Genomic DNA, 11,511 nt, shown 5'->3' on the forward strand with positions numbered 1-11,511 from the left:
AGAGCTCAATGGGTAATATTCTGATTTTGTTAACGAATTAGAGGCTCGTTTTTCAGGCCATTGATTTTTATTACGCATTCGGAGCTGGCGACCCGTACAATTTACATTCTACAATTTCGTTGCAAGCTCTCCGACTACTATCATCATAACTAACCGCGCCGTGTTTGTTTGTAATTAACGACGCGCACTCCTATAAGAACATTGTTTTAACATTGTATGCTGCGTACTGATTCAATAAATAATCCACCACTTGTGTGGTAATACGATCCCTTGACGTCACAGTCTTGTACGGCAAGGAGCTTTGAGAACAGAACAATCGTTAATTGTTTGATGGTCGATGTTATGTTATATCTTAAATGGGTGCTTGGAATTTTTTATGATATTATACGTTCATATGTACGACAGTGTTCGTTATAATCTGCTGTTAACGTTATTAATAGCTGCGCTGTTTTAATTATAGCTTTAGATTCAGCTATACGCGTTTATTGAGACAATTTTGTTACAAATTATTTTATCTCATCTTTTTAACAACGGTTTTATTTGCCGAGGTAATGGTTCCAAATAATAAAAAAGTTTTCAGCCTTACCTACTTATTGCATTTGTTTCTTGGGAATATTCCTTTTTTGTAAAAATAATTATGTAAAATTTTTATGAAGTTTTTTGTATCCTTATAGCATACATGTAGCATATCATGTTTATTGATATTAAATAAAGACAATTTAGTCACTTTAAATTTTTTTTTATTTATTTAACGCCACTCAACAAAAAGTTTAACAATTTTCACCCCAATCACAGGGTATTAATTTACATTTACATTTTTCTTTACGCAGATTTTCTATAGAATTTTAAAAATAAAAATAAGTACTTATCGGCACATAATTCTTTTGTACATATTTTATCTCTCAAAATATGCCTCAATGTTCTATTAAAAGAAATAACCAAAAAGTTTAAAAAGTTCAAAAAGCGTATTAAATGTTTTTGGGTGTTCTCTGTATAAATTTGACAAGAGTTAGTTCAATTCCAAAACCGCTTGTACCAGGCTGCCCAGTTGAAGGATTCTAATACTACCGTTATAAAATGTAATTTTAAAAAAATACGCGTTGTCGGTTTCATTCTATTACTTATGTTCTTTACTACCAAATGTGTCAAATCTGTTAGCATAAATATAAACCTATTTTTTTTATGTTATCTACTAACAAATATTATTTGTAACTGTATTAAGATAATAAATAACTAAATGAATTTATGAAAAATACTATCTAAGCTTATAAATATGTTGAAATAAAACCCAAAGTCAAGTCGGCCGACTTCTAAAGCAGTGCATTCCGAGGCCTCGCTTGTAATGAACCAGTATGAGCCAGCGGTACAGCCTTGTAGCGGCCGTGGAACACGGTAATTTCTTGTCATTAGACTATTATTCATAAACCGGTGCCGTCGCAGGCGCACTGGCGATACGTTGCCCGACGCGGGGGACGAATGCACTCTAAGTTAATAACACTCGTGACATCGTTGAATTAACGCGTATGACTCACGTATAACTCGAGTTAGTTATCAGAACGAAATTGGCAACCATTTCAGTTGGAAATGAGATTTGTTATGATTAACTATCGCTGTATATATTCACGTCTCTTATAAAGATACATTGCGAGATGTAAACGTTGACAGGTCAATCAAGATGAATTCTGCTTAAAACTACAAAATTAATTTATTATCTTCTATATTTAATGGTAAAGTAAAATTATTTTGCTTCATCTTCACGAGATTTTAATTCCCTATTTTTTTAATGTAATTATGTAATAAATAGAACATTAAACAAATGCTGAGTAATTTCGAATTACAACTGCTGTTAAAAATATTTGCTTCTCTTCCGCAAAAAAAAATCACCTATTATTGTTTAACATGAAATAGACATTTTTATAAAGAAAAATGAGCCTTATGTTTTGTATCTCCTCAGTTTGACAAATACATAACAAGAAAGAATTCAATTACATGTGAGTCTCAGTTTGTTACACTCAATTACACCGCTTTGTTACTGTTCTCATTATAGTAGCCGGTTAAAGAAAATGAGGTCACTGAAAAAAAATAAAAAGGAATATACACTGCAAAGTTATTAAGCGACTTATTTAGCGTTGCTCTCCTAGTCGCTCCGTAACGCCGGCGGCGACCTAACCTGTTCCGTCAGAGCGAAGTCATACGTCATTGGGCCCGACTTTGAAATTATTCCCGCGTTATATAATAAATCATTGTAAACCGGTAATTAAGACAGTCATAACCAGAACCATGGAATAGAAAGAGTTCTATAATTTTTTCACATTAAATAACCATTTCAAGCGAGACGGAGCCTAAGCGAGCATCGATAAGATAGATTTTAATGTGTTTTTTTTTTTGGGCATAATTCGGTTGCGGTAACAGTGTCGTGAATGATGGGCCTGTTATTTAGATTTGATAAAACGAATTTATTTGCATATTAACACGGGGAACTTATTAATACGTTCATGAAAATCTCAATGAGTTAGTTGAATGTAGTTTTTAAGCTTAACAATTGTGCCTGAGCTTCTATACACTTAGTGATCTGATTTAAAGGCAAAGGTTTTTTTGTCCTATACCAGATAAATATTCGCAAATTTTCTTTAATTTTATCATAGAAACTTACGAAAATAATTCGAACGGAAAATATGACAACACTAAAGGAAAGTTCTTAAAGAAAAAAAGAAAAATTATTGTATTATGTGTATTATAAATACAAATGTTGTTTTTGTTATTATATTTGGTAGACAAACAATAGAGTACATTATTAAGCCGATCAATGAAATTCATTATTTCTAAATAACCGCATTATTAAATCAGTTAATTAAACGTAATCACTTATTGATTTAAACAAATAATTGAGGTGGAACAAAAAATTTAGTTTACTATTTCTCACGGAAATTTATTGTACTTTGACAAAAACATTTATTACATTTTTTTTTAAATACAATATACATTACAAAAACGAAAAATATATATTTACACTTAATACTAAAAAAGGACAGTTCAGTTCAGTCTACCAAGAAGGCCAATTGTATTTCTGTTATTATTGTATGATGTACAATGAAATGTAACAATAATATAGCCCATCGGACTAAGTTGAAGCGTCGGTAAACGTTGCGCAAAGGACATGGTCACTAGGGTCTTAAGGTTTGAAAGTGATGACCACGGACCAGCACGGCAGCGTAAGACGTCCACCAATGAGATGGACGGACGATCTCGTTTAGGTCGTCGGAAGACGATTGATACAGGCCAGTTTCGACGGGTCCTATTGGAACTTTAAATGGCAGGCCCATGTCCAGCTCTGGACGACTTATAGCAGAAATTATGACCATGGTTTTGAACATTATTACAACTTCTTATCACTTTTTAACGAAGAGGGTTAAGGGTTCTGTATAATATTACGTAAAATAATCTAATTTTTGTAGTCTTGTATACATTTGACACATTTATCCACATTTTATATGATACAGGTTATTTTGTTTATATAAGCTAATTATTTTTGCTTTTACTGTACTTTGTGTTCACGGATAAGACACGGCGTAAGTTTAAATCAAATAAAACTCCTGATACTAATAGTTTATTATTACTTAAAAAATAAGAGGAATTATATGATCTTTAAAAAATGTTTGATCGACAAACACTTTTGGTCAAAATTCTACGGTTACAAAAATTTAATAAATATAACTTTTAGTTTTAACAATCCTGTAGCAAAATTAGCGTTAGAAATAAATCATCAGAGGTATATTCCGTTGCAAAAAGTAATTGTTTTCTTTTAAGAAAGTGTAAATAAATGTATACTATAATCTAATCGATTATGGAAACGTTTCATCTATATTTAACCAGTTTAGGATTTTATTGTTTTAGTAATTCTAAAAAATGTCTTAAAACAAGAAGGAAATCGGGTTTTCTTTGGAAAGTAGGCATAAGTTCGAAGGCAGCGTCCATTCAAAGCCCTGAATAAATTAGTTTTCGGAATGGCCGGGCCAATAAAAGTTTTAAACAAAAGAATCATAAAACGAACGGCCAAACTTCAGCCTCGGTAGCAAGCAACAGGAGTGCTTCAATGATTTACGACGGTACTGGGACACAATCGTCTCAAAACTTTTCAAATATACTAGCTCTATGAATAGACAAGAACATGTGTTAGACGGCAAGTATTCTCTGACGCTTTAATGAGGGATGCATAAGTGTTGGAGACAATAGGAAAAAACAGACAATGGGCGAATTAAATTTTATTTCATGTCGACCGAATGCTACCGAACGTTGCGGAGGACGGGTACGTTCGTAAACAGGACGTCACGAAACTCGCTACTGCGCTATAAAAGTTTGTGTTTGAATGTTGCAGCCGAGCATTGGTTCTGGTCTGGCGGTTCTGCATGTGTAATATGCCGACAGAGCGATACAAAAAAGTAAAAACAAAAAATACGCCCTTTCCAGGACTTTTTGTCGCGTAATCGTTGGCGCTATCTCACGAGTGTACAAAGGGGAATTAAAATCGAATTCCCTGCAACCATTATAGTGGAACACGTTCATATGTTTTATAACTAAAACAACCAATTATTTACAATATCTGCAGATCATAATAATGAAGATAACAAAACGAACATACATTGATCCTAATATCGTTATGTGCGTAACACAATTTAAATATTTGGTAAAGCAATTATTTAACCATATCATCTTATAGTATAGTAGATTAGAAAGTTACGTTTACACTAACCAGTTGAAGTAAATCCTGCAGACAGTATGAATAAATACATTTCTTCAAACGAATACTCGATTAAAAAATATATTTGTCTGTATAAGGAAATTAAAAAAAACAGTGATCAAGGAAAGATATTAGAGAAATTTGTGTCAAACTACTGCATCTGTATATTATATTTTGTTATTACATAAATGATCGTCGAGTCATTATGTTAAAATCCTTGTGAATGTTATCGCAAACTCCTTGTAAGTGTTAAAATAGTTAGCGTTGAATAAATATCGATCGAAGTCAAAGCACACGTACTGCGCCATGGACAGACATTTAGAACGTAGACATTTTAATTGCATGCCTTTCGCAAACGCGACGCAAAACAGGTAGCTAGGCGAACAATGCAAAGTGAAACATTACCGACCCAAATATCCCCCGGTGTATTTAATGAAACAGAAGCTCTAGTCAAAACAAAGATTACGTAAAAAAAAAAACCAGTGGACACAGTACAATGCCGCAATAAAGTTAGAGGAGCATTTTACAACGTCCCAAATATTTCTGCACTAGTAGCTCTACGACTTTTGTCTTTAGCTCCATCGGGCATTTATGGCCCATTTCGCTTTATTCTTTCGGCGCGAGCGATTTTATTTTGTCGTGTCTTAAATAAGACATAATGTTCTTAGAAACGGGACATTAGAATGGACCCGGGGCTTTCTCTTTTTGTCAGGGACACGTACGATGAATTTTATGGTCAATTGTTTTACTTAGTTGTTGACGTGGCAAAGAGATGCCAGAGAGTCCAACGGCTGCGTTGATTTGGAACTATATCGATTTTTAATAAATTATATACAGGGATATAATATGATGAATCCTGAATAGTTTTGATTGAGATTGTGAATTTATATAAAAACACATAATTAACAAAAGTGCACATAGTTAAAGTAACCATAGCATATATTGGTTTTAATAAATAATATATTTATTCACGTACAATAGTTGTTTTAATGAAGCACCAAAACAGGTAAAACAAATATATTTCTTATCATGTTTTTCTGTATCTTTATGAATAATAATATGCATTGTAAGTAATCCGTAAAACATTATATTGTACAAAAACTTAATGTTAAAATGATCTTTATTGTAACTTGAAGGTATGTACACTACTTTGTTTTTAGAATGAAAAATATATATTAGGCAATCATTAACAAAGTAATATCTTTATAGTCTTAGAACAAGCCTGCCTATATATAGATAATACAGAACTGAATTCAAGTGTAAACAAGTGATTGATAGATTTGGGTTTCTTCTTTTTTAAACCAATACACGCACACTACAAGCCATAGACTTCAAAGATGGCCATTATGACCGGTCTTGCACTTTTCACTACCAGCAAATTCTTGCAACCTTGGCTATGTTGTTGGTTCACCTTGTAGGAAGCATACCCATCAACATGGTTGCCATTCAGGAACCTTTTCCTGTCCCAGCTTTTTCCCTGGCCAACCTTTACCTGGGCCCAGACACTTTAGACGAACAATTATTCGAGTTACGTCTGCGAAACTCCGAGCAATACTCTCTCTACTGCTCGTTGGGTGATGATGAGAATTCTTATAAGGCCAACTGTAAGCGAGCACGTCTCAGATACGTAAGTTATCACTGTTGATACATACTAATTAAAGATCTTCGTGTTCAGGTATTGCGGGCGAGAAGGTATTTCAAAGTTTCCCGTACGGTGCCCATCCAAGGTGGATGAACATCAGTAATAAGTGATCTCTTGCTCGAAGTTGGACTTACCAAGCTTAACAGTTTAATGCAGGTATAATTCCAGGTTTGTCCCAAGTATAACCGTCTTCAACTTTGAGCGTGACACCTCCTACAACCCCTGGAGTAGGCAAGACATGATCATGATTTACTGAGATCACTGTTTTTATATATTTCCGATGTTGTTTTTAAATCGTGGCGATGCTGTTACTTCGTATTCACACAACCCTTGACTCAAACACATAAATCGCAGAATTTAACCACTAAAACACAATTGCATAACTGATGCTTTAGTAATAGTAAATTTTGGGTTGCCGTCTGTGAAAAGCTTCACACAAAACATTTTTTATTTTTATTCAATGAATTATTGATCTCTCTTTTGTGTAAAATCCATCATTTATCAAAATAAAAGTATCGTGATGTGTTCGTCTATTTTATACCCTCCTGTGCCTTTTACTAGGTAATAATGTTTTATGATTCGAATACGACTTTTATTTCCTGTTGGCAATGGCTTTACATAAATACTGTAGAATAAAATTACTTAAATAAAAAATAAAACAAACGTTATTTACACTATTACTACGGATGCTATTATCAATATTGCAAAAACAATTGCCATTACCGCTAGTAATTATAATATTACTACTATCACTATTACTAATAATTATACTGTTAAAAGTAAATAAAATTTAATGTAAAATCTAATATAACAAAACGAAGCTCTGCGTATTTTCTCTAAGATTCTCTTTTGGTAAGCAATGATGAGATGCGTATATTGCTGCTGTTTCACATAAATCTTGAAAATACTTCGTAGATAAACTAAAAGAAAAATAGTTTACCGTTATAAGCACTATTAAGAATGTTGAGTTATAATTACTGTTCCCTATTACTTCCTGTTAACACTATTCGCAGTTTAGAAGTGAGGTTACTCAAGAATTGTTAATCATTAGTTATTTATTTAATAATAAATAAGAGTGTTTCAATATATGCGTTTAAGACAGTAAATATAAACTTGCAAATTTTAAAACTAAGTCTAGTTATATTTTCCCATTGTAAATTCTACGTAACTAAAATTAGCCTATTTCTTATTCAAAGCAGTACATGCCTTCATAAAAAAGTTATAAAAATGTCAAAGGAAAGTGCAAATCTGTTGTAATTTCGTTGTAAGTGAAAGCAAACTTCCAAAGCCGCAACTGTATTGCTATTAGACCGTGACAGATTGATGTCATTATAATGTGTGGTTTTAAATATTATGATCCGCGAAGTGAGAGTATGGCGTTAACATTTGGGAATGGAATGACAAGTTGTTATTCTCGCTTTAAGTCTATAATTTGTCTAAAAAGTATAAAACCTAAACTGTACTTAAATTTATAGAGGACGTAAATAGTTAAAACCCAGATCATGCAGAAATGTCTCAATGGCTTTCTCGTTTAATTCAACACATTTAAAAAACAGTTATTTTTTTAAAACTTTAATAATAATATGTTACACTTACGGTGTAATGGTAATATGTAATATTTAACAGTTATAAAAAGATTAAGACATTTACTAAACGAAAGTATGTCACCTTTAGACGGCGCAGTTTTGTGAGCTTATCCAATATGGTAAAGCCAACATAGTCGCAGGTGTCAACGCCGTACGCAAACATTATGATTCGTAAAATGTCACACAATTCACGCTAATTGTCAACAACAAATATAAGCGAGTAATTTTCATTTCACAAATAGTGGCCGCCATTCCCACGCTTAGTTGCAACAACGGAATTACAGAATCGGAATTCATGCCTGCTTGTTCCTGTGTTTGATTCAGCCGTGTTAATATCTGGATCTTGAACTTGTATATATCTAAAGTTTATTTATAAGACCTTTGAACTTTTCGACCAAATTTTCACAATGTCCATTGTATTTGTATTTTAATGATTGCCAATAAAATCTTAACTAAAAACAAAAGTTATTTTCAACACAATACTGTGCTATTACGGATTCAGTAGTTTAATTTGGTTGTTATAAACCTAACGAAATAGGTAAACACCGATTTTTATAGCTTCATTCGAAAGGTTTGCGAAATCTATTTAAATACTTCCAAGCCAACGGTGGTAATTTTAGTACAGGTCTAACTTACCAAGTAAAACGTGTAAACAACGTGATAACATTCCTCGTTTTCGATACAAAATAACTTGAGGCCTTGAGAAGCAGGAGTATGAAATAGCACACGTTTACATGTTTTGTAAACGTGTGCTATTTTTATGTTATAATAATTTAGAATAAGTAATTTTTTAAATTGTGATTTTCGTTAAAGTCGTACGTAAATCGTATAGTATTTTTAATTAATTTTGACTTTTAATCTTAGTTTTTTAAATAATTTTTAATTTCAGGTGTAATGGTAGTTTTCGTAAATGTTATTAGTGTTCAAATTTAACTAAGATTTTTTTTATGTCAATACATTTCACTGAACAAAATTTTATTTGTTCGTTCTTAGCATATTTTTTCACATTTAAATTACTTGCTCATTATACTTGATTCATTATTTTTTTTTAAATATTTGCCCAGTGGTACAGAACTGAAACTTGATATCCTAGGTCACGGGTTCGATTCCAGGACACAGGCTTATATAATGCAATTTGTGCATTAATTATATGGGATTACCAATGCTCACAAACAAGTTTCCAAAAGATAAGTAACACCGTTCTCTACGTACCACAATAAAACATTGCGATCGCCAAACCCCCAACCAAGTGTTGCGATTATGGTATATCCTACCATAATTTCGATGGGAAGGCCCATGCCCTGCAGTTGCTAAATAGACTTATATGAATGTTATTCACGTTTGTTATAAATGTAGATAACAATTAATAAAGGTACAAAATTTTAGTTAATTTCAATTTAGGTTTTAATTCGAGACAAAACAATGTTAACGTGTTTTTTTATTGATTTATAATTAAAATATTTCACACACAAAATATTTACAGTGAAAATTAGCTCTATTGACCAGATATTATATAAATTAGTTTTCTGTATACATATTTCATAATATTTGAAAAATTCGACACGGCTAATTGTTTAATACGGTAGCCGGATCCCAACTGTCGAACGAAAGTTCACAAACAGATCTTTTTGCTGCTTTTGATCGTTCATTGTTAGTCAAAACGCATTCTCTATGAGCTAATAGTGAATTAAGTATTCAGGGGCAGCGACGAGTTTGTAGTAAGCCGCTTGACTTTAGAGGTTACTCAGATCACGCACGGCGGCGGATATCGCGTCCGGTGTGCGAGCAAAGTGGAAAAAGATAGCTTATTCTTTTTTTATGATTATCGTTCACGAGAATTTTACAACATATGTTAAAATAGTAAATTAAGTCATATATCTATTTTTAAAAAAGTTGCATATTTGTGTTTTTTATTTATTTATTATGCGCCCTCTACGCGCTGTCACCTCGAACCCACGAAATCTGCTAATTACAAATGAGCAGCAAAGACAAATAAAAAATGAATTACTAAAGATATATGATCATTTGTATTTTATTTTAAAACAATACTTTTACAGAAGGCTTTCATAAATTTTCTTCACTAGTGAAATTTAAATTTCTATTTTTAAATTTCAATTCTGTTCTAATGATCACAATTTATTTAAAGGTTTTCATGTTGTAAAAAGGTAATATTTTATAAGTTTATAAATAATAAGTTATTTTTTAAATGTTTTCTTTACTGAATAGAACCAAGGTGCAATAAATATTGAATAGAACGTAAATACTCGATGCGATGTTCTATTTTCTCATTTATAAGGTTTTGGAAATATTTGAAACCATTAGAAAATTTTCAACATATGGATATTTGATAGTAAAAAATACTAATAATAAATTAAAATATCACATCTTATGAAGTTTATAATTTCTCAGTAAAATAAATCCAGTAACATTACGCATAGAGCTCAAATTAAAGCAAGCCTTTTCAAGATGTAACAAGCAGGAACACCTTCGTAACTGTCTTGTCCACATTATAATAGTCGTAATGACTCATTCGTACCACCGACGAATTCTGAGCAGCTTCAATAGAAAACAGGAAGACGCCTACAGTTGGAACCAGTCCAATGTTAAATTACCGATTATTGCAAATAGTTACAATTTGACTGCAACAATTTGAGAATATTATAGGCACCGGTAAGTAATGTCGCTTTCTTAAGTTAAATTCACACTACTACATTTTAATAAGTTTTTATTTCTAATCAACAATATATTTACCTTCGTTATCCACAACCTTTTGCAATCTAGTAAACAAATTTTCAATGCGGGAGCGGTACAACTCAATTGTATTTTTTTAAAATATGTTGACAGAAACGGCATTACTTTACGGTCCCCCTAATATAACCTAATACATCTAGTTCAATAACACTATCTTAAGGAATTCTACCGTTATAATAATCTACTGTTGTTTGTCAATACATAGAATAGTTAAATTTTACATGAACATACTCAATGAAAATGTAAGAAAAATAAATATAAGCTTATCCTGTACATAATCATTACAGTATTATGTGTAATGCCATATAACAATTTAACTATACTAATGTATATCATCTTTTAGTTATTACTTCTTTTCAAATGATAGACGCCCAGTTGAAGGTATAGGTCTCCACCTAGGATCACTAAATGACCTAACCTATGTCGTCGGTCGACCTAGTGCAAGGCCTACCTACGCTGGATCTATCGGCTCGTGATTGCTACTCAAAAATTTTGGCCCCAACAGCTCGAATTATGTTCTTCGCTTACTGCCATTTCAGACGAGAAATGCTTCAGCCTATGTTGGTGAAGTTCTTTGCTTCTTCTGCGGACCTCCTCATTAGTGGTACCTCACAGCGAAACTACATAGCTCTCTTCATTGCACTCTGGGTTAACTGTTAGTTATACTGTTGCAAATAAAATAGAGTTATTTTTTTTTAAGATACACATATAAGTAAGGTCGAACTTTAATATTACAAGACGATTTTATGTTTATAGTGAATTTTAATGCGTTGTATTAAAATTCTTTCTCTGTA

This window comes from Battus philenor, unplaced genomic scaffold (assembly GCF_028537555.1).
Source record: "Battus philenor isolate CCGP_79_NKW_IND1 unplaced genomic scaffold, ilBatPhil1.0.hap1 SCAF_14, whole genome shotgun sequence".
NCBI lineage: Eukaryota > Metazoa > Arthropoda > Insecta > Lepidoptera > Papilionidae > Battus > Battus philenor.